Source organism: Rhinopithecus roxellana, chromosome 3, assembly GCF_007565055.1.
Source record: "Rhinopithecus roxellana isolate Shanxi Qingling chromosome 3, ASM756505v1, whole genome shotgun sequence".
NCBI classification, from domain to species: Eukaryota; Metazoa; Chordata; class Mammalia; order Primates; family Cercopithecidae; genus Rhinopithecus; species Rhinopithecus roxellana.
The window spans coordinates 173,721,462-173,740,024 of NC_044551.1; positions in this window are offsets into that span (position 1 = coordinate 173,721,462).

The following is an 18,563-nucleotide window of genomic DNA, read 5'->3' on the forward strand; positions in this document are numbered from 1 at the left end:
GAAACGTTTTGGTTTTATTTCAATTTCAAAGGTAAGAAACTAGAATAGATTGATAGGATGAGGAGGAGGAGTTAATGGGATAGAAGAGGCCACACATCCTGATGGGGTGGTAGGGAATGAGATGAGCAACAGCAGGCACTGTCCCGTGTGCTGCCTGCACACCAGGAGCCATGTAGAGGGCTACATTCCATAACTCCTCCATACTTCCCACTGCCCTGGGAGGAGAGGGTCATGTCATTCTCACCCTGCAGATGAGGCAACTAAACTCAGAAAAGTGAAGCAGTTTGCTGGAGATCACACAGTGAAACCCTTCTTTGAAACGCTGCATTTGAGGGTTGATGAACACTGGTGGCAGAGTGAGTACCCGGCACACACACATCTGTGCAATGCTGTCCATGGCAGTGCACCGAGGGGGCTGGTCGCAGTGAGGAGCACCAGGTGACGTTAGGTCAGCGGATGCAGGTGGCATGCCTTCTCAGCTTCTCCCAACTCCCTTTCAAAGGATGCCTTTGGGCGATGGCAGGGGTGGTTTTCTGCCTGTCCAGTATTGGGTCCTGCCAAGTGGTGGGAAGCTTTGTGTGAATGCCTTTCAGGCCTTTTGTCTCCTGCCCTATTCCCAGTCCTCTTCCCCAGGAACTCCAACACAAATATGTGTACAGTTATAAGAACTGGATTACAGGAATAATCTGTTCCCATAACAACAGGACCGTATTGCTGCATAATCATATAACAAGGATGTGACTTTTAAAATGAACAGTCACATTGTGATTATGTGACAATGTCCATTCTGGGAATAGGTGTTGCCCTCTGCAATGCCACAAAGCCCAGGAAAGCTTGATCACAGGGAGCCAAGTCATGGTGGCCATAAACCACTTGGTGAGTTTTGTGGCAGAGCTGGGGCTGAACTCAGGTGTGTCTTTTCTCAAAGCCAAAACAGAAGGGGGGAAGATCCAGCCTTGGACAGGAGGCAGTCCACCTCTCCTCCCGAGGCAGGAGCCTAGAAGGAAAGGGTAGCTGTGCCTACAGGTAGAATTTTGCGGGGCTAGTGTGTGAACAGAAAGGACAGAAGTTGAAGGTGGCCTTAAATGCTTCTTAAGGAAGCAGGAAGTAGGAACACTTGCTGAGAGCAGAAGAGAACTGATGAGTCTGGGGATTTGAAAGAAGAATTTTGTGTGCGGGAGAACTACATCGGGCTGGGGTCAGCGACCCAGTAGTGTTATAGGGCACCATTGAGGACCAGGTTGAATTTGGAGACCAGGTAGTTGGAATGAGGCCAGTACATCTGCTATGGGTTTCCCTAGCAGCTCTCTGCAGCCTCGGAGCTGGAGCCAGGAGGGTTGATTGCTGGAGTCATCTAGGGCTGGGGTTTTTCTAGGTTGGGTACTAGAAGAAGAGTGGAACTAAGGAGGTTACATATATTGTTTGGCAAAGGACTGGTTCAAGTGAGCAGCTTTAGGATTGAAGGCAGTGTACTCTTTCCATTGTAAGTAACAAAACCCCAAGTTTGTAAGCTTAAGTAGATTTGCTTACATATCTAGCAAGTCCAGGGATGTGATGGTTTCAGGCATGGCTGGATCCAGGGGGTTAAACAGTGTCATCAAGACGCTGTCTTTGTCTATGGACTCTGCTTTCCTGTATTGGCTTCTTTTTCAGACAGTTTGTCCCTTTGCAATGTCCATCTTTGCCCCCTGCAGCTCCAGGTCTATAACCAACTAGTTTAGCAACTCCAGCTGAAAGACTGTTTCATGCTCCAAGAGTTCCAGAAAATGTCATACAAGATCGACTTACTGGATCAATTTAGGTCATGTGCCTATTCCTGAACCAATGAGCCTGTTCAGAGGAATGCAGTTCTCCAACTGGCCATGTCTGGCTTGTGTGCTTACTCCTAGAGTCAGCTCTACTTGAGACCCAGAGGGTGCAGGTGTCCTCTACACACAGGGAGCAGAGGAAAAGAGGGCACGAGGGGGGAGGTGGAGGACAAGAGTGGTGGGTGTGACAGAGTGAGTGAGCGGGAAAGGCAGAGGCTGTTTTCTTAGAGTTGGGAGAGGCGAGCATTGAACAAGGATTATCACCAGGGTAGATGTTAGAATGAATGTGTGAGCTGGGCTTAGAGGTATGGATTTGTCAGGGCTCTTGGCTACAAGAAATAAAAGTTTTCAACATCCTAAGCAATAAGGACTCCCATCAGCAGGACTTTGGGGACTCCCAGAGTTGACAGGAGGCTGGAGAGGTGGGACTGGACTGTGAATGGGACCAAGAATGTCTCGGGATGGAGGAGGCAGGAATACACAGCAGAAACACACTGGCCACCCAGTACCACTGCTGCTGCAGTGAGTCTGACCCCTGCCACCTTCATGTGCTGAAGTCACAAGCTCAAAACGCAAACTCACACATGCAGTCCTCCTCTGGCTGGGCCTAAATCATGGGCCTGTCTTGACTGGCCTCTTGGGCGAGGGAGCGAGTCCACACTCCCACCCAGGAAACACATGAGAGGGAGCCGCGGGCAGAAGGAGAGAGCAGGCTGAGAGGCTGGAAAGCCAAACAGGTGACCATGTCTGTGTAGATGGAAGTGAGAAGGGCTTAGGTGCCACAGTTGATCCACCTCTGGGCATGCTTTTCATAACAACTCTGCAGGCTGTCTTTTAGAGCTTGCAGAAAGGGAAACTGAGGCTCTGGTGGGTGAAGTCATGTGCCCGAGGTGGTAGGTGGCAGAGCTGGGATTCCAAACGTAGGCCTACCGGTGTCCAAAGCTCTGGCTGTCTCCTGCCTTTGCCTGGTGGTCATGAGGCCCATCTGAACCTTGTGAGGTACAGGCTGGTCCCTGACAAAACAGTGATCATTGAGAGATCCTACAGGTGCCCTGGGGAATGGTGCCCACTGCACCTGGAACTGGTCTATCCCCTGAACCAAGCCCAAGGCAGTCTCCACAGCAGTCCTGAAGAAAGGGGGACAAGTGATGTACCCTCCCTTCTCTTCAACCATGGTGCTTGGCTGTTTGTTTTCTTTTTTTTTTTTTTTTGTTTGTTTTTTTTTTTTTGATGTCCCTTAAAAGCAGTAAACATGCCAAGGCACGCTGAGTCCACTCTGGGAGGCGGTTCCGAGTCGCAGGGTTGCGGGCAGGGGACTAATGACCCAGGCGCCAGGGCCAGGCCCAATCCCGGCTCCAAGGCTCCTTATACAAGGCCGCTCCCTCCCCACCCCCAGGCGGGGTCTGGGGGCCAGACAAGCACATACTGGCGGCCAGGACTGCCTCCTGCTCACTGTCACGCATTTTAGGGAGCTGGCCTCTCGCTCTGTGTACTCCTTGAGAAGGGAAAACTTCCTGTTTGTGAAGAAAAAAGCCCTGCAAACAGCAAGACGGCCCTTGGACATCAAAGTGTTCTTACAACACAGCATCCTAATGGCTTAAGTATCAATGAATCAGGAACATATGGATCCCATTTGCCATAAAGTACACACGGGCTTAAAAATCCTGAGGAAAAACGCCAGGCAAAATATGTTTCAGGTTTTATTGAACCAAAAACTCTTAAGAAGATAGATTTTTCGACGGTCACCAAACCCAGAATACAGGTCTGGCTGCCCAGCTGACGGCAGAGAAGGCTTGGTTCCCTTAAGCCACGGTAGCTTAAGTCATTGCCCCTGATAGGAGAGACAAATTAAGTGAGATTTTGATGTAATTGAGATATAAAAGGGTTTTATGGGATCTTTTCCTTTGTAGGAACATTTTAAGTGTGTCTGAGAAGAGCCTAATTAATTTTCTAGAGGAACAATAGGTTTGAAATTTAGATGCTGTGATCTGGGAGGACAGCAGCGCTTGGATGACCAGATTATCTGGGGCAACACCCAGAAAAGGACACTTCAGTAATGGTCCCCAGGGAGGTCTCTCCTTTCCCACTCTGAAAACCTGCCCAACAGGACAGGAAACGGAAGGAAAGATGGAAGGAAAGAAAGGCAGGAGCAAAAGGAAGAAACGAAGACAAAGGAAGAAGTAAGAAAGGGAAGGAAGGAAGGAAGAGAGAGAAGGAAGAGAAAAAAACGTTTTAACATTTTCCTAGAACTGAAGTGTCCACATCGGGAAACGTGGTGTCACGCGCTAACATGTCTTAGCAACGGGGCTGTTTTTGTGTTCTGCATTCCGTCTTTCTAGTCGTATATTTCTCCCTGGTTTGCAACCTTGCTTTGTGAAAAGTGTCATAAAGAAATTCTTTACCGTTAACGCACTCTGACTAGATCATATTTCAGGTTGCTACTCTCCGAGACATTATCCCAACGAGAATCCGTGTACTGCGGAGCGATCTGTCGGAGCCCGTTAGAGGGACAGATGAGAGGATTGGAATGGGGCCCGGGCTTTGTAATGAAACCTTAGCCCAGACAAGGGCCAAAGAGGGGGCTGTGGCTTGTCGGATGCGGGGAGGAGAGGTCTTGAGGAATTCACGAGGCTTCACTCTGGATGGGTTCGAAGCAGCTCAGTGCTGAAAGATGAACATTCCTGTCTGTTGGCTCCTTGACCGTCCTTCACCCTTTGGTAGGTGAACTAGCTCTGACCACTGATGCCTCATGCATGAGAACACCAGATTGCCACTTGACTTTATTTTTAGTGTTTTGATTGTGTGTGTGTGTGTGTGTGTGTGTGTGCGTTCTTGTCACTTTCCAGTGGAATATGGTATATTATACATAAAGCCTCACTTTCTCCTATTCTGATCACATGCGATGTGAGTGTTGGGGGCCTGGGAGTAGAGGAGGAGGGATCGGGGGTGCCTATTCAACATTGGTCCACATGCATCTGAGATTTCCTTTTGAAAATCCCAAGGCCTGGCCCACACTGACATGAAATTATTATGTACTTCTGTTGTACAACAAATTATCATCCTATACTGTTGCAGCAGGCGTTTCTACAGCGAATGCAGGTTGTAGTAATTTTGTCATACAGAGTAATATGTCACATAGACCATTCTGGATTTAGACCAATATATACAGTTTCTGGCCTAAGCAGTAACACATGTTTGGAGGAGAGATCGTTTCATTTTACTGGAATGGACAGTAAGTAGAAACACATTCCAGATTTCTCTTTTTTCCTTTTATTTCTCCCTGCCCTGAAATTTGGCAGCCAGAGTCCTCCTTGCACTTGATCTCAGGCTTTCAGCTGCTTACAAACCGTGGTGCCCAGAGTGCTACGATGCCCATGCATTTAGCAACTGGTGACTAATGAAAGAAAAAAAAATCACTGCTCAACAGGTTTCCCAGAAACCCTCCAAGAACTGTTTTCAACAAATGCAAATGGCACTCAAAATTTGCCCAATAACGTGCTAGCTCAAGTTCAGAAATTTTCTGCAGCTAATTTTATGCTTTCGAAGTCTGGCTTGTGGAAACCTTTTTTTTCTTCTTCCTTTTTGTTTGATGAGTCTGAAAACTGCCCTGTGTGTGGAACAAAAAATGGGCAGTCAGGGAAGCGATGCCTTTGCTCCAGGCCCTACACATCCCCAACTCAGAGAAACTCAGGTATCTATGTGCCTGGACTCCCAAGAGGACACTGTTTTACTCTGCCATTTGTCCAGAGAGAGGGGGTCAGGCAGGACAGTGAAGTTGCTAGCTGGTGGCATTTGCTGCTGCCTTTCCTGGGGTTAGGAAAAGTGGCATTGGAGTTGGAGAAAAAAGGAAGGTAATTCATGTTGATGGGACACCTACTTTGTGCTTTGTACAAATTGGATTTCACTCAAACTCTCACAATAATGCCATTTCCCGGCGTGGAAATAGGTATTCAAACTCCACAGTTCTTCTGTGGGATTGGATGATCTGGCCGTCAGGCCTAGCACCTAGGCCCTCTCCTCTCCAGAGGGCCATGGCTCAGTGTTCAGCACACCATCCTTGGTCATACTTTATTTTCCATGTGCTTAGTTAATGCAGGCACTATAGGATTAGAAGGTCCTCAGGTGCAGGGACCCCGGATTTACCATATGTATCTTATTCCTCACTTTGAGCTTTGTCTTATTGGAGAGAATCCTTTAGAACAGTTGTTCTCAACTGGGCATGGTTTTGTCCCTGAGGACATCTGGCAATACCTGGAGATGTTTTGATAGTCCCAACTTGGAGAGAGGGTGCTTCTAGCATCTAGGGGGTAGAGGTCAGGCATGCCATTAGCACAGGACAGCCCCCAAAACAAAGAATTCTATAGCCCCAAATGTCACTAGTGAGGAGACTGAGAAGTCCTGCTTTAGAAGAAAAGCAGTCAGGTCAAGCCTCATGTTCACAAAAACAACCTAAGTCACTTGTCTTAAAGACTTTTTAAAAAAGAACAATGAATACCAAATATGCAGTATTCTTGCTTAGAATGTTAAAGCCAAGGCCCACCAAACTTCGTCCATGACTAAAACAAACTGAGAACCAGCAAGGCATGTAAGTGGCAGAGAGAGACGTAAGCTAGAACAGGGGCTTCTTGAAGGCATGGGTTATGTTATATCAAGTTTGCATCTCCTGTGTACAGCACAGGTCTCAGCATCCAGCAGGTGCTTAATAAATGCATGTTGTGTGTCTAATGGAATGAATAGAGCTTCCTGGTAGGTAATGTCACACTAAATTGTATCAGCCACTGAATTGCTCAATGTTCTATACTCTGTTCAGCTCGACAACCATATCCCAGACTTGCTATTGACGGGAACCTCACTTCCTCACAAGGAAGTCCATTCTATTTTTGGACCACTGTAAACATTAGAAAGGGCAATGGCATCTAATTGTGGTCTGGACCCCCTTTCCATGGGAAGAGGCTAATAGCTGTTGAATGACCACTGGTCAGGGGAATGGTACAGCCAGGGTTTTACAGTGTTTTAAAGGGTCCAGGTCTGTGTCTTGGTCACGTCTCAACCCCCAGGGCATTTCCTGGGCCTCGCAGATAGGAGCTTGCTCCCCGCTTACTCCAAAACAGAGTGTTCCTCACGGGAGGCCACTTCCTGTCTTGGTATCCAAAATGTTCTCCCACCAGGGAAGCCCCTGCCCTGTGCTGGGCCTCTCCTTCCCACTGATCTCAGAAGGCTTCACGGAAGGCTGAGCTCTGCCACCTCCAGGATTTCTGGAGGTCAGAGCCTCAGCAGAAGAGGTGAGGCGGTAGATTCTGAGCCTCAGCAGAAGGGGTGAGGCGGATGGCTCTGGTGGCTAGCCCCAACTCTGTCACCATGTGGCTGTGAGACCATTGGGTTTCAGTTTTCTCATCCCTAAAATGGGGAAATGATGCCTTCCTCCCAGGTCACACCCGGGGAACGTGATTATGTAAGAATACCAGCTGCAACTTCTTGAATGCTTGGCCTACCATTGATTTGCAGACATTCTTTTGCATCTTTCCATGAATGAGATGTTTTCTTAGCCCTACTTTACTTGCAGAAACTGAGGCCTGGGAAAAAGTGACTTGCTCAAGATCTCACTGTCAGGAAGGGGTAGAGATGAGCCCACACTCAGAACTAACTGGTCTGAGTTTAGATTTCTTTGCCATTCTATGCCAATGTTAAGTCTATGCCTAATCACTTCATTCCTCTTTCCCCTTTCCAGTATACACTTCAAAATGATCTTGGATTGCTCTTTAATGGTTTCCTTAACCTGGTCTCTGTCTCAAAATCTCCTATAAGCTCTGAGAGGCCACGACCCCACCTTTCCTGAGATCAACACTCTCCCCAGCCCCTCCTCCTTCAGGCACAAGGGAGGTGCTCAGATGACATTTGCTTCCTTGGAAAAGGATAGAAGGGTTGCATCTTGCCCCTCTTTGTCTCTCTTCACATACACACAGCTGTGCACACAGTCGTACAAGCGTGTGTATTGTGCACACATTGTACCCATTCACACACACGTACAGACACACTCACATTCCCCACACAGACACACATGCCCTCACACGTGGATACACACACACAGACTAGACACGCAGTGAACACATACTTGCCACACACACACACACTCTCACAGGCTGTACACACACTTACACATATTCACCATTTACACATTCACACACAGACACACACATGCCACATGCACTCACACTGCCAAGTGCTCACACACTAACACACGCTTATACACTCCCACATACTCTGCCCCGGGGACTGTCTCCTCAGTGAGCAGGGGTCCCAGGTGGGGCCCGACTGCTGGTTCTCAGCCCCTCATAAGCCTGCCTGGGGAGTGAGGCCTCACTTGGAGGTGCCATTGTCAACAAGCACGTTTTCTCCCAAGATTGTTTTTAAGCATGGACATTCCAAATGCATTTAATTTCCAGCCATGGGTTGAAAGCAAGCTGTTTTGTACACGTCACATATATTTTCGCTCTGGGAAGCCCTGTGTCTGGAGCCGAGGCCACCACATGTGTGTGCCAGGGGGTAGGGCGAGGGACTGGAGCAGCAGAATGGCTTTTCCATGTGGGTAATTGTGGTCATCAGGAAAGTGTCTCGCAGCAGGCTATGCTTTCTCAGTTTACCAAAGCCCCAGCATCTGTTCTGAGACAGAGCTGCTGAGTTTAGGGCAACCCACGGCTCAGCCCATTCGTGTCAGCAAGCCACCTTCACTGACAAGATCTGAATCTGTAGACAAGAAAGGAAGAGAAGAGAAAAGTAAAGAAAAGAAAAGACAAGAAAAGGCGCAGGGAGAAAGGAGGGGAAAGAGATGTTGACACATGTTCTGAAGTGGCCAAGGAATTCTGTTTACTTCTTGTTGATATTTCTGCCTTTTGTTGTGGCAAAGACCTGCCTTTTACTGCATTGTTGAAACATCTTCAAAGTCTGGAAATCTGAGGGGCATTCCAATAAAAACCTTTGTTGGGCTGCAGTGGAGAGAACCCCAAATTCAAATCAGGTCTCAGCACTTGGCAGCAGCAGCGAGAACTGGGCAGCAGCAGCGAGAACTGGGCAGCCTGAGCCAGAGAAGAGGGAGGAGGCCAGGAACCCGTCTCTGTGACAGGAGAGGGTACAGGGCACTTGAGGTAGAGGTTCTTGCCAACTGAAGGGTCCCCGAAAACACTGTGGGGCCACGTGGAACCTGGATCAAATCCTAGCTCCACCACTAATTCAATGTGTTATCTTGGACCTGCCACTCTGAATCTGTTTTCACATCTGTTAAATGGGTGTGTGTCTGTGCATGTGTGTGTGTAAGTAACCATCTATAAAGCTGGTGTATAGCTTAGAGACAGAGTGTGTAAAGTGCTTGGCACATGGGAGATGTTAACAGATTTTAATTCCCCATCTCCTTGCTAACACAGAAAAATCTGGCTGTGCCTTAGGGCCCACCTTCTTCACTCCAAGCAGTGAGTGTCTGTCCCAACATCTCTAGGAATAGGTATCATCTGGCATCTCCTGTTCCCTCCACCTCCCAAGATGAAGGAAGGCCAGTCTGTGGGTCTGTCCGAGATAGGGGGCCAGTCCTGTGCCCATCTGTCTGGACCAGAAGTTGCCCACAGCAGGCTGATGTGGGCTGACACTGTGTGGCCCACCCAGATGGGAATCAAGAATGGAAGCAACCAGTCCACAGGAGCAAGGGATGCCCTAGAAGGGAGGGCATCTCATTTTTGTCAAGCGTGTCTCTGTCATCTGTAGGCATTGCTCATCTTTGTCCTAATCAGAGGTAGAGATGGCTCTTATGCGGGCCCCTCTAGTCCATCCAAGCTGAGCAGGGCAGCCTCCATGTCCACAGCAAACCTTGGACATCATTCAGTTTGAGCTGTTCATTATGATGACCCATGCTTATTAGGCCACTCATCCATCCATCGATCCATCCACCCATCCATCCATCCATCCACCATCCATCCATCCATCCCCCCACTGATCCACCCATCTACCCATCCACCATCCATCCACCATCCATCCATCCATCCATCCACCTACCCATCCACCCCTCCACCATCCATCCACCCACCCATCCACCTACCCATCCATCTATCCATCCACCCACCAATCCATCCATTTATCCATCTGGCCATGTTCCAGGTTTCATCCATGTGCTGGGCTTCAGAAATGCAGCTCAATAGGACCAGCCTGGTGGGAGAGACAAACATGCAAACCCCAAGAGATGGCTCAGTGCTGCAGGAACCCAGGAAGGGAACTTGACTCAGTCTGACAGAGGCCAAACAGGGTGAGAGTGGGCCTGGCAGTCTTCTCAGAGTAGAAGATCCTTAGACCGACCACTTTTGTCCAAGTTTCAGGATGACATTATTAACTGCCTGGGCCTCAGGACTAAAAATTTCCCTTAAAACTGTGGCCAGGGGCCTGGCTCATGAGACAAGTCTGTATGACTGGGGAGTCACTGTCAATGAGGACAGGGGTGGGCAGTCCAGTGTTTGAGGGAGGGACACAGCATTGAATGTCATCTAAGGAAGCCTTGCCACCTCAGAGCCCCCATCTGGCTGGATGTCCAGGAACTGCTCCCTGTGCTGGGCACTGAGGGGCCAGGGTGGGCAAGGGCAAGTGTCTTCCCTTTCTCAAAAGAGAAAACAATGAATGAATGATGTTCCAGAGGAGAGGTAGGGTGACTGGGGTCACAGAACTCAGATATCAGGCCCTGTGGTCAAGGAAGGCTTCTGAAGGAAATGACCTTCTAGCTGGAACCTGGGGGTGGGGTGTACATTAGTCAAGTGAGCAGCAGCAGAGAGAAGACTCCAGCAGAGGGAACAGCAAATTTGAAAAGATGACAGAAGCCCCACAGCAGGGGGGAGCTGAATAATTTTCATATGGCTGAAGCCGGGGAGTAAAGGAGCTGCAAAGAGAAGCAGGGGCCGGGTTGTTGGGGCTGAGGTCCTTCGGGCAGGGCTTGACACCAGGGTTGGTGCTCACTGGGTTCGCCTGATTTTCGGACCTACTCTATTCTGGATCCTTCTTGTCCATTCTCTGCTCTGCCCCAGGGTGAGTCTGCTAATTGCAAAAGTGGCTGCCTTTTCCTTCTGCTTAAATCCTCTCTAGATCTCCATTACTCTCAGGGTAAAATCCAAGCTCCTTACCACGGCTTTTGAGGGTCCAGGGTTGTAAGAGGTAATGGAGTAAGCAGTCAAGACCTTCAGCTTGGCCAGGAGTGGTGGCACATGCCTGTAATCCCAGCACTTTGGGAGGCCAAGGTGGGAGGATTGCCTGAGGCCAGGAGTTCAAGACTGGCCAACATGGTGAAACCCCGTCTCTACTAAAGAATACAAAAATTAGCTGGGCATGGTTGCACACACCTATAGTCCCAACTACTCAGGAGGCTGAGGCAGGACAGTTGCTTGAACCCAGAAGGCGGTGGTTGCAGTGGGCCAAGATTGTGTCACTGCACACACACAAAAAGACCTTCAGCTGTAGGGCAGGTAGACTTGGGTTCTAATTTCAGATGCCCTGTTATTAGTTGACCTTGGAGAAAGAATCTGCTTTACCTTTCTGAGCCTCAGTTTCCCCATGTGTAAAGTGGGCACAGGAAATGAGATGATGCCTGTGTTCCCCAAGAAGCTTCCAACAAGTGACAAATCTGTGGCCACTGACAACCTCACGAGCCTCATTGTCCATCTCTTACCTACTTGTATGTTTTACAGCTAGCACCTGTGGATACTGGAGTGCTTGGTACTATTTCCCACCTCCCTGCCTTGGCTTATACAGTACCCTCTGCCTAGAACACCCTCTTCGTGATGGACTACCCCGACAGCCTACTCACCCTTCAAGACCCAGCTTGGAGGTCATTTCCTCTGAGGAGCCCTCTCCGATTTTCCTCCCCATTGTTGCCCCATCATCATAAAGAGCACCACTGAACTTTCCAAAGCCTATCTCACCTCCACGCCTGAACACCTGCTAGTTCAGGGTCAGGTCCTCTTGCCTCTTGAACCTCAAAGGCCAGGCATGGAGTCCGACACCTGGCCAGTCTGACAGAGGAGAAAGCCCAGACTCACTCCACACATTTATTCTGACTTGATTCTGTTTGCATCTCTCTTTTCCAGGGTAGGAATGGGGATGGGCCACTCTTGAGCCAGGCATTTGCTTATGGGGTCTCTTCAGTTGTTTGGCTCCAGCCCAGGTCCCCCAGCAGGAGGCTGGTTCACTGCAAGACCAATCTGCAGGCTGCTGGTCATCCCCTTTTAAGACACAAAGACAGTGTGCGTGCTCCAGCTTCAGGCTTCCTCCTGCTGGAACTTGGGCTGGCCTGTGCCACTCCTGGCCACAGGAAGCCTTGGTGCATTGTCACTCTTGTTTTGCCCTGCCTGAATGATGATGGGCAGGCTCCAGCCTTCTGTTACCTCGTGCCCAGGAAACACCTCCTGGGTCATTGCCAGGTTCATGCATAGGGCAAGGCAGTTGCCTCTCCCACCAGTGCCCCCATACAGGGGTAATGAGGATGGGGGTGTGCTCACCCCAGCTGGGCTTCTGCCCCAAGGTTGCAGGGGACAGGGGCCAGGCCTCAGGCTTGTGTTTAGGCTGTGGGAGGTCCTGGCTGGAAAAGATCTCAGCCTGGCTGGAAAAGATCTCAAAACTTTCATTTTCATAAGAATATTCAAAATTCCCCACTGCCTACCATATGCCAAGCTCTGGGCTGAATGCTTTACATTGCTTTAATCTCACTTAACTTTACAACCCTACAAAGTAGAGACAGTTACTATCTCCATCCCCATTTTACAGATGAGGAAACTGTGGCTCAGAGAGGTTAAGTAATATGCCCAAGGTAACACAGCCAGCAGCGCTGGAATTTGAACGAGAAAATTGAACTTAATGGGCTTAATGCTCTGTGTTATACATGGAGAAGCTGAGGCCAGAGGGGGAAAAAGTCCAGGTCTTTTCTTGCTTTACTTCATTGTTGAAGAAAATCCACAAAAATCTTTGCCTTTTGTTTGTTTGACTGTGGGGTCACCCAGACCTGGGTTCAATCCCAGCTGAGTGACCTTAACCAGGCAACTACAGTTGTCTGAGTGTCAGTTTCCTCATATGTGAAATGGGACTACCATGCCCTCCCCTGTGCAACTGTGAGGGGTTGTAAGTGAAAAAGGGCTGGACACAGGGTCTGGCAGAGATGAGTGAGCAAGGCCTGTAGAGGATCAGTTCCCTTGATTACTATCGCTCCATCAGAGGTGTTTATGGCTTCAACAGTAAGAGCCATAGAGTGACAGAGACTAAGACCCAGCAGTGCAGGGCAAAAGATAAAAAAGAACTGGAGGAGAGGAGAGAAGTTACACCACGAGACCTAGAGAAGATAGTCACTCTCTCCTTCACCTGCTTCTTCTGCAGTGTGGTTAAGCAGGGGTCTCTGGAGCCAGAATGCTTAGGCTCCAATCTTAGCACTACCACTTACTATTAAGAGTTCTTGGACTTTGGGAAAACTATTTGGTCTCTGTGTTCCCATCTGCAAAATGGGACAAATAGCAGTGACTATCCCATAGGCTCACGGTTGTGAGCGTTAACTGGGCCAAGGCAAGTAGCACAGTGCCTGGCTTAGAATAGGGGTCTTGCTGCTGAGCACCTGCTCTGGGTCAGGGCCTGGGGAATCACGTGCCACCTCTGTGATGATGTATGTCCTTATACACTTCACATTATAGTGGGGAGACAGATAAGGGAACACCCAGCTGCATGAGGAGTCATGGACACTGCGAAAATTAAACTTGGAGTATAGCTCTGAGCTTCCTAATGGCCAAACCAGAGAGAAACAGATGATGTGGTTTTCATTGTCTAGAAGTACATGAGACAGACAATTATTTTTCCGGGCCCCCAATTCTTATTGTGTTTATGGAGAGAAAGGGGATGCAGATAGATTAAGCCACTCAAGCAAGGTCACACAACTAATAAGCTAGCAAACACTAGCTGTGTCTCGATGTGCTCCCTTCCCAAGCCTGAGGCCTCTCTGCTGTTTAAGACTGCTGATCACAGGATACCATGTTGCCATGCATGGCTGGTCTACGTGCATCTGCATGAGAGCAACCTTCCATCCCTGTCCCCATAGGTTGGCAAGTGTGCAGTAGCCAGGGATGTTGGACCTGAACTTTCTGGTGAGCAGACACTTTGCAGCCACGTGGAGGTGAAAACAGACAGTCTGTGAGCCATTTCTACTACATTAGAGAGGAGGCAGTGCGATGAAAAATGCAACTTCCAATAGGTTTGAGCCATAGAAAATTGCTGCTATTTGACCATTTTTGCCTATAAAAATGACAGTATCACATGGTTCAACCTAATAATATTTACTTAATATCGTGCTTTAAAATCCTAAAATAGATTCACTTATTCTCTTTGATCTCTTCCTATGAAATAATGTCCAAAAATTCACGGGGTCGACGTGCTAGTAATATTGTTTTCTTGAGTGGATACATACCTACTACGGTCTCATAGACAATCCATCCATGTGCCTCTTGAAGTCATCTATTACAGGCAATGGTTTGAGAGGACACCGAGGAGGGCAGTAGAGCGTGGGCCTAGGGCTGGGCCTCCTGAGTTACAGCTGGGGCCGCTGCCTGCTCGGTGTGCTCATCTCACCTGATGGTTAATTCTATGTATCCACTTGGCTAGGTCATACTGCCCAGATATTTGGGGAAACGTTATTCTGGATGTCTCTGTGGGGGTGTTTTTGAGCAAGATTGACATTTACATGGATGGACTTTAAGTAAAGCAGACGGACCTTCCTATAGTGGGTGGGCCTCATCCACTCGGCAGAAGACCCGAATCGAATAGACAAGCCTGACCTCCCTCAGCAAGAACGGCTTCCGCAGCACACGGCCTTCAGACTAGAACCACAACATTCACTCCTCCCTGGGTCTCCAGCCTGCCAGGCCCACCCTGAAGATTTTATTTGCCAGGCTCCGAGATTGCATGAGCCAGATCTTTAAAGTAAATCAATCAATCAATCAATCTATCTACCTACCTACCTACCTACCTATCTATCATCTGTATCTATCTATCTGTCTATTTATCTATCATCATCTATCTATATCTATCATCTCTATCTATCATCTATCTACTATACCTATGTATCTATCTATCATCTATCTACTCTATCATATCTATCTCTATCATCTATATCTATCTGTCCATCTATCTATCATCATCTATCTATATCTATCATCTCTATCATCTATCTACTCATCATATATCTCTATCCATCTATGTATCTATCATCTATATCTGTCATCTATCTATGTCTATCATCTCTATCTATCATCTATCTACTGTATCTATCATCTACTACTCTATCTATCTATATCTATCATCTATCTCTATCTATCTATCTACTATCTATCTATTGTATATAGTACATGTGTATGTATATGGACATATAGATATATGTAAACATTCTATTGGTTCTGTTTCTCTGGAGAACCCGGACTAGTTCTACTCTTCTGGGCCATGGCGTTGCTATTAATTTGGCTGTGCTGAGGCATGGATGAGATGGCATGCCTAGTGAGTGCTGAGTAAATGTTATCTATTGCTGGTACCATTGTTATCAATGTTACTGATATTAGATGGGGGAGCACTTCTGATCCCTGCCACGTGCCCTGACCTCTCTCATACACTCCTTGTTTCCCCAGAAGGTGCCTGTCCTTAGGGGGCATTTCCTCCTAGGGACCTGGGCTCTGTCTGCCAGCCCCACATCCCCTATGCACACACCACATGCCCAGGCTCCAGCTGGTTGGTTTGAGAGTCTGGGAGGCTGAGAGCCTTCATGGAAATGAACGCTGGATTGGCGCCAGCAGGGCTGCTGTGGGGATTAAATGCGATGCAGCCTGAGCAGCCTTTGCCACACAGTACTCGGACACAAGGCTTGTTTCTCCACTCTTGTGTCGTGTGAAATCTGACTCAGGATACTGAGTCTCAACTCTTTAGGGGTGGAGAGTGGGAAGGCTTCCTTTCCCTAAACTTGTACAAGAATACCAGGAACCTCATCAGACTGAAAATGAGGACCAAGCATCTGATCTTCTTGGGCCATGGTTTATTGGAAGGCAAGGAGTCCTCCGCTTGTGGCATCCACTCCTCAGCACCCATCTGGGTCATGAAGTCTTCCCTGGGTTTCTGAGGCCCAAGGGAGGCAAGGCTAGCTTCCCAAGTGTCCGGCCTGTGCCGCTGCCCCAGACGCCATGCTCAGAAGGGGCTCACTCTTGTTTCATTCTCTCTGCCACTATCTTGAAATTCAGAACAACTTTTGAACAAAGGACCCACATTTTCATTACATGCTGGGCCCTGGAAATTATGAGGCCAGTCCTTCTCCAGGAGTCCCAACAATGTGCCATCATCCTTGGAGATTCTACCCGCCCAGGGCCCTCATGGGGGTGGGAGGCCTGTTGGTTGTAAGTGAGGCCATCTCCCTCAACCACATGCTCATTCTTAGAAATCTCACCCGTTTTTCATCCCTTGGAACCAGCCCCTTTTAGACAAGCCAGTTATTTGTGTCCCTGAACCTAAGATTTTGAAAGTACAGCCCCTTACTCTCCCATGGGCCAAGGAAACCTTGGTCCTCCAAAACATAAAGCCTTCCTTTCCTTCTTGAAAAAGAAAAAGGGGGAAATCCTCTTACTCTTTCACGGCGAGACCCCTTGAATCCTTCACACAGCTCATCCCTCCATCAGAGAATATCTCCCTTAGCGCTGGATAAATGATAGGTCCCTTCCCTACGTGGCTCTACAGCCTGATGTTGGGCATCATTACTTCCATTGCAAAGACGAATAGACTAACATCCAGAGAGATTCAGAGCCCTGCTGATGATCACAGAGCCTCCCATCCTCCTACTTGTCTCAGAGTTTCTGCAGGCCTGGCCAGAGAAGTGAGGAAATGAGAGCATACGTGGGTAAAGGTACTGTTTATAGAATTTTTGCTCCTCTAAACAAAAAGTCTTGGATCAGTTTTTAACTTAGAGAAATTGCAACTATTCCCTATTATGGCAGACATGTTTTAAGAGAATGTTAATTCTCTCTGCTGGGATTACAGGCGTGAACCACTGTGCCCGGCCGACATGCCTTAAGAGCTAACATTCGTGTCTCATTTATTCTTCACAGCAGCTCTGTGAAGTATTGTGTTAAGACTTCTTTTTACCAGATGGGAAAACTGTGGTTTGAAGAAGTTGAGAACCATGCCCAAGGTCACAGAGAGCTAGAGAATTTGGAACTGGGCAGGTAGTGTCAGCTGCAGCCCAAGGTGGAAGCCTAAACCTACTTTTGTTAGCTGGGAAATTCTGAAATGCTGCCGTGTCCAAGCCACGTCCTGCTCTGCAGTGGGGAAGGTCTACGCGGGAGACGCAGAGGTGCTCAGAGGATGGTTTCAATTTTCAAGCCGTGGTCTGACCACTCATGTTTTTGAAAATTAAAAATTAAATCTTGGCCCTGAACCGAGAGCAAAGAAGCAGTATTCTGCTCTTGGAGCCCTGCCTGCTCACCCTCGTGAATTGGGGGTTCTATATTGTGAGGGATAAGGCAATTTCAGCTGCCAAAGAATAGATCACACTCCCTGCAGCCCTCGAACCCAAGAGTTATTGCTGTGGGTAGAGAACTGGGCGGCTTTGCCCCAGGGATGATGAATTGGGAAAGGCCTTGACATTTCGGGGTCTTCCAGAAACACTATCCAGGTGCAGGAAGGAGCTGCGTGCTTGAGGGAGGGTTGCCAGGGGACAATGAGTTCAGGATTCTGAGGACAAACTTATTCACATGAGAGCTGCGGGAGTGGCCAGGGTGCCACTGGGAAGTGTGGGTTGCTGAGATAGTCTCCCACAGGAACCTCCGGGTCTTCCTTACCCTTCCTTCTTCCTCTCCCTGACTGCATCATGGAAAGTCTGACATCTGTTTCTGAATAGCCCTCACCTCTGTTCTCCCATCAGCCCGCTCAGGCCTCGTCCTGCCTGGATGGCTGTCACTGCCCCTTTGTGGGACTCCCTGCCTCTGTCTTGCCCACTCCACACTGGTCAACCCCACCACACTTGGAGGTGCAAAACCCTCAGGGGTCCCTACTATATAAGCCTGACACACTGAAGGACTTGACTGTGGCCACACTCTGCAGCTTTGTCTTCTGCCACCTGTCCCCTGATCCAGTCATGCCAAGCCACAGAGGCTCCCCGAATACGCCATGATCTTTCCCACCTCTAGGCCTTTGCGTCTTCCACTCCTCTGCTGGAGACACCCTGCCTCCTTTGTCGGTCCCCCTCCCACCCTGCCCACTTCACCAAGTTGAAGCTCCCTGAGGGCAGGAACCAGCAGACCTGGATTCCACGTCCCAGCTTTCCATGTCTGTCGAATTAAAATGAAATGAAAATAAATTTGCATGTGCATCTTAGGACTCCAGTCCAGCTCTCATGGAGTTTGAAGCCCAGAAACAGAAGATGAAGAGGAGGAAAATTCTCTTATTAGAGCTCCTCTCTGAAATCAGAATCTGATTGATTTTTTGTTGTTCGGTAAGTATTTCTTGAGCACATACTGTGTTCCAGGTTCAGTATGGGGCTCTGGGCTAGATACTGTGTTGTTGGATGCTATTATATAGGTGCACAGAGACACAGCTTCCTGGAGGGCAGAGGCACAAGTCAATGAGCAATTAGATGTGTGAACGAATAAATGTTGCAAACTGCCTAGAGGCACCAGTGAGAAAAACCAGGAGCAACAAGTGGAGGGTTGGGGGTGCCTTGGAGGATGT